Source organism: Spermophilus citellus, assembly GCF_964194105.1.
Source record: "Spermophilus citellus genome assembly, chromosome: 3".
In the NCBI taxonomy this organism is placed as follows: Eukaryota; Metazoa; Chordata; class Mammalia; order Rodentia; family Sciuridae; genus Spermophilus; species Spermophilus citellus.
Genome location: NC_138184.1, coordinates 110248011 through 110254010, shown reverse-complemented (window position 1 = coordinate 110254010; position 6000 = coordinate 110248011). Strand labels below are relative to the sequence as shown.

The 6000-nt window shown below is 38.8% G+C and overlaps 1 protein-coding gene across 1 annotated transcript in view; it reads left to right on the top strand.

The window, feature by feature from the left end:
• Nucleotides 1-1386: 1386 nt before the first annotated feature.
• RNF185 (ring finger protein 185) overlaps nucleotides 1387-6000 on the top strand; it is a 36404-nt gene continuing 31790 nt past the window's right edge. Inside the window, exon 1 of the mRNA XM_081283530.1 lies at nucleotides 1387-1523. The gene's annotated coding sequence lies outside the window, so the exon portion shown is untranslated. The remainder of the gene's footprint in view (nucleotides 1524-6000) is intronic.

The following is a 6000-nucleotide window of genomic DNA, read 5'->3' as shown; positions in this document are numbered from 1 at the left end:
TTGTGTGACTGTAAATACCCTCATGCATTTCCTGGTTACAGCTAAGAGCTTAATCTATGAGTTTATACCATTTATTACATTAATTCCCTTCTCATGCCCGTACCCTAAGTCTCTGAGATAATTATTGACCTTTAATAAATATTTGTCGAATGAATGAAACAACAAAGAATGCTGCTAAGGACAACTGCCTGGATGCAAACTGCAGCTCAGGGAGAGGCTATCAATGTGTGATTTGAGGCCTGGAATGATGGCATGCTCCTGTAATCCCAGCTACCAGGGAGGCTGAAGCAAGAAGATCACAAATCTGAGGCTTGCCTGAGCAATTTAGTGAGACCCTGCTGCAAACAAATTAAAAAGGGTTGGTGACATAATCCATTGGTAGAGTGCATGCCTAGCATTCAAAGCCCTGGGTTCAATATCTAGTATCACAAAGCCACACATAAGAAGTATGTGATTTGACACAATATGTACTGGCAGCTAGTCCACAATTCATACATGAATTTTACTACTTTATTTGACCACATCACCTTAGTCCAGCCCAGGCACACAATTTTGTTGTTGTGCTTTTTAGTCTTCTTTAAACTGAAAAAAGAAACAGTTCCCCAGCTGTTCTCCACCCTGACAGTTATTTTATAGTTGATAGTACTCCCTCAGTTTGGATTTGGAGACTTGAACCACACCCTTTTTTTTTTTCTTTTTTGGTTCCTGGAGATGGAATCTAGGACCTCACAAATGCTAGAGGCGTTCTACCCCACTGAACTACACCTCCATCCCCAGGGCCATGCACTTGTAAAATAAAGACCACGGAAGAGATGTCCTTCTCAGGGCATCTTATGAGGAGGCATAAGATCTCTACTTGACCCCTTACTTTGACAATACTTTTGATCACTTTGATTTATTTTTTATACTAGATACATTCCTGTAACACCATTAGTTTTCTTTTATAATCAATAAGTAATTTGTGGGAGACACTGTATTATGCAAACGTCTAATTTATCATTCAATTGTGATTTTCTAATAATGTCTATTAGATGGCATTCTCCTAATGGAAAGGTTTATTTTTTCCCATTTATTCATTTCTGTGTGTCGTAAAAACTTACGGATTACTATTTTATTCAATTAGTTATACTCTATTATTATCACTGTGTATTTTGATCCTGAAATTGCCCTGAATTGACACTAGTAGCTCTTCTCATTATTATCATGTTTATATTCTGCTGCAACAAGATATCCCAAGCTTATCTGGTACTTCCGGAATCACCTTTTATTCAAGGAGCGACTTCTTGTCCTACTTTGCGTTCCTCCGCGACCTGCCGGCAGGCGGAACCTTAGAGCTCTGGACGTACCTTTTCCGGTTGCAGCCGGAAGTTCCTCTGAGAGGGGAGGCTCTGGGTCAGGTGACGAGAATTGGCGTAGGAGGGGTCGGAGTTCTAGTCTTGTAGACTGACGAGGCAGTGGGACTCTCGTCCGGGACGTACCCGTAGGCTGGGGCGGCCTCTGCGGCGTTAGCTGCGCGGAGGCAGGTACGTGAAGGGCTGGGGAGGAGACAAGGGAGGTGGGGACCGGGAATCCGGTTCGATATTTTCGGGGCTCATGTACTGAGACACCTGAGCCCAGGGCCTCAGAGACAAACCTGGCCCTGCCCGGAGCCCTCGGTCCCCAGAACAGTCAGGCTGGCGTTGTGGTCTTTCGTCCCATGAGTATAGATTAGGGAAATCGAGGCCTTGAGAAAGGAAAGGGCTCCCCAGAGCTCCGTTTCAGGCAAGGGCTTACCCTGATTTCGTTCCTTTCTCCTGGACGGAACCGCCTCTCTCATATGGTGGTGCATTTAACGAGTTTACCTCGAATAGAGAGACCGAGGGGCGCGGAATGTGTTGAACAGATTTATGGTGAGAGTTAAAAGACCTGGGTTCGAGACTTCGCCACCGACCGCAAATTGTGCTTTCCAGGCCAGATCCTTTTTCTATGCTGAGCCTAGTTTCCTCACTTGTAAAGCGGGGCAGTGCTTCTCAAAATGTTTTTCACACCATCTACTTTGAAATCTCCTGGTTTGCCGGCATTGAAGTGCTGGGCTAAAATCAAACTACTGGTGTGGAATCTGCGTTTAGGACCTAGGAAACCGTGATTTGAGTATTCGCCTTGGAATACTCAAATAATTTTACTTTGAATCTTTCTGATGTTTGAAGCCCAATGATCTTAAGTGCTTTCTGCTATGAGTACCAGATATCTTTTCTTCGCTTTGAGGCAGTTTGGGCCAGTTCGGGAACTGAAAAAACTGCAATAGTTAGGCTAGAAAAAAAGAACACTGAAAGGAAAATAACATTTTTAAAACTGAAGGTAAAAAAAAAAAAAAGTTATGGAGAAGAGAGCTTCCACTGCATCTTCGGGGTGGAAAGAAGTAGAGCTAGGCTTAATAGGTGGATTCTACAGGAGGACAAGATTTTTGCTTACTAGAAGAACTTAATGGAAAAATCATCAGCGGTGACTAGCGATAGGATGGATTGTTTCCTTGTGGAAGGAGGAATGCAAGTATTAGATGAAGGTCTTTCCCAATTCCAAAGTCTCTGCTTCTAAGTAATTTACTTTGAATCTTTCTGGTGCTGACTCTGCCCTCGGAGAAAATGTGAGATTTCTTTTTCCAACTTTCTTTTCTTGACACCTTCATTCCCCCTAGCCTACATCTAGCACCTGATCTATGAAATATCTTCCTGGTTGTGCACCATCCTTTTCAAGGACTTTGGAATGCCCCAACATCTGATAGAGGTGCTTGAACTGTTTATGAATAACAAAACAGAATGTCATCCATTGGTTAATAGCTTATTTTCTAAGAACAAATTGGAAATGCCTCTGAAGACTTTGTGACCAGAAGAAACCAGTGAACTCTATATCACAGAATGAAGGGCCTCTTGAATTTGTAGTCCAACCTTCTTTCTGGGACATACATCCCTCTTTAATCCTTTCTTTCTCCAACAGTGTGTATGCAGATGTGAGAGAATTGTTTTTTTAACTCTGTAGGCTAGCTTTCCATACAGCAAATAAAACCCATTCTATGATGGATTAATTTGCCAGTTCATCCTCATTTGTGTGTAATCTACAGATGATGCTTTAGCATGTGTTTAGTTTTCTCATCAAACATCACATTTCCTTATTTTGTGCTTTACCAAACTCCCAAGTAGATCACTTTTACAACACCTGTTAGAATATTTAAGATTATGTTGTCTTATGGAGCAGAAGTTCAAAATTATCACTCAATTCTGCAAATCCCTCTCCTCCAAAAAAAGGTTGGTTTAGCCAAAACTTTATGCCTGTTTTTTAACTTTGTTTGTGTTTCTCAAGGGGGAAAAAAAAGTTGTGAAATGCTTACTCAGATGTTATCAGGGTGCTGAGTAAAATGTTCTTAATTTGTTGGGGTTTTTAAAACTTATCACTACAGGAGTTCCAGGTATTAATGAAATACCTGAATCAGTGCTTTAATAAGGCCACTGGTCTGAAGAGATGCTTCTGAAAAAAAGGGTTTGATGGTAAAAATAAGTTTGGGGAAAGCTGCATACTATTCTTAGAACTTCTCAGTGTATAGTACCACATTAAAGGTATTGAGAAGTCTGCAATAAAGGAATGGGCTATATAAGCTCCAACAGGGTGATGCACACCTATAATCCCCAGCTACTTGGGAGGCTGAAGCAGGAGAATCTCAAAGTTTGAGGCCAATCTCATAACTTAGTGAGACCCTGTCTCCAAAAATAAATAAATAAATAAGAAGGGCTAGGGGTGTAGCTCAATGGTAAACCACCCCTGGGTTCAATCCCCAGTATCGCAAAAAAGGGTGCTTTATAAACTAGGCTAATAACTTGTTTTACTTGTTTAATTTAGTGTTGCCAAGTATATTTGATATGATTTTTTTTTTTACACTAAGACTTAGGTGATTTATTATGTTTGTTAAGAACTCTGATACAAAGCACAGTAAAAGGCCACAGACCAGTAAATAAAGAATGTGGCTTTTGGCTACTTTACAACCACTGCTACAGCCTATCAACATAACACACTTTTCATCACTTTGAACGAAGGTGTCCAAATGGCCAATAAAAGTTTCACTCACTTCTCTGATTAAAAAGTTTAATAAAGCATTAAATATTTGCTGGTTTAAATATTACCAATCTAAAAAATATTTTTAAAAAACTTCAGTTAACACAAGATTTATAGAGAAAGTCACTAGGTTTTGAAGGCAAGGCAGTTGGCTAAATTTATTTTTTAATTGAAGCACAAATTGGCAAAAATCTAGCTCTACCACTTCTTTTTGCCTGCCCTGTGAGCTAAGAATGGCTCTTACATTTTTAAATGGAGAATAAATCAAAAAGAACAATAATATTTCATGATAGGAAAATCAAATTTCAGGGGCTAGGGTTGTGGCTCAGTGATAGATTGCTTATCTAGCAAGTGTGAGGCACTGGGTTCTATCCTCAGCACCACATAAAAAATAAATAAATGTCCGAGTACAACTAAAAAAAGACAAATTTCAGTGTTCAATTTCAGCCACTCATTTATTTGCATATTGTGTTTGGCTGCTTTAATTCTGTAACTGTGCAGTAGTTAACACAATGACTGTAAGGTCCACAAAGTCTAAAGTATTTACTATATGGCCCTTTACATTAAAAAAAAAAAAAAATCTGCCAGCTTCTGACCTGTATCTTGTACATTTTTAAAAATTTTTTATTTTAAAATTATTTTAGGCTGCAAAATAATTCACAGACTTACTGCATACCCTCCATCTAACTTCTCCTAATATTAACACTTTACATAAGTATATTAAAATTATCTAAGCAAAAAACTTAATATTGATTAAAACCTACTAACTATAGACTTTTTCGGGGGGTGGTGGTACCTGGTATTGAACTCAGGTGCTTTACCACTGTTATTACTGAACTATTTATTTTTATTATTTATTTATTTTTGGTACGAGGGATTGAATCCAGGGGCACTGAACCACTGAGCCACATCTCCAGCCCTTTTTAAGTATTTTATTTAGAGAAAGGGTTTCACTGAGTTGCTTAGGGCCTCCCAAGTTGCTTAGGCTGGCTTTGAACTCACAATCCTCCTGCCCCAGCCTCCTGAGTCACTGGGATTACAGGTGGGCACCACCGCGCCTGGCTTTACTTTTTATTTTCAGGTAGGTTCTCACTAAATTTGCCTCAATCTTGAAATCCTCTGCTTCAGTCTCCCAAGTTGCAGGTGCCTGGCTCTAATCTATACATTTTATTAAAATTTTGTCATTTATCCAATTCTTTTTCTGTCCCAGGATCCAATCTGAGCTCTTGGATAACATTGCGTTATCAAGTCTCCAGTCTGGAGCAATTCCTCAGTCTGTCCTTCAAGACTGAAACTTTTAAATAGGACTGGCCTAATATTTTGTAGAATGTCTTTCAAACTTTTTTTATATGTAATTCACATACCAGAAAATTCACCACTTTAAAGTGTGTAATTTAGTGGTTTTTAGTATATTCACAAAGTTGTACAGTCATCACCGCTGTATGTAAGCAGTCACTCTATTCTCCCCTCTTCCCATCTCCTGGCAACCACTAATCTCCTTTTTGTCTCTGAATTGTCTATTCTGAACATTTAATATAATTAGAATCATACAGTATGCGGCCTTTTGTGTCTGGCATTTTCATAAGCATATTTTCAAAGTTCATCAATGTGATAGCATGTAATAGTATATCATTCCTTTTTATTACTCAGTAATATTCCACTAGGGGTATAACACAATTTGTTTATCCATAAGTTTGTTCATTAGTTTACTGACACAGATTTTTCTATCTTTTGGTAATTATGAATAATGCTGCTATGAACATTTATGTGCAGGTTTTTGTTTGATTGTATTTTCAGTTCTCTTAGATAAATACCTAGAAGTGAAAATTGATGGGTCATATGGCAACACTGTGTTTAACTTTTTGAGAAACTGCCAAGCTATTTTCTATAGTGGATGTCCTGTTTTATGTTCCTACT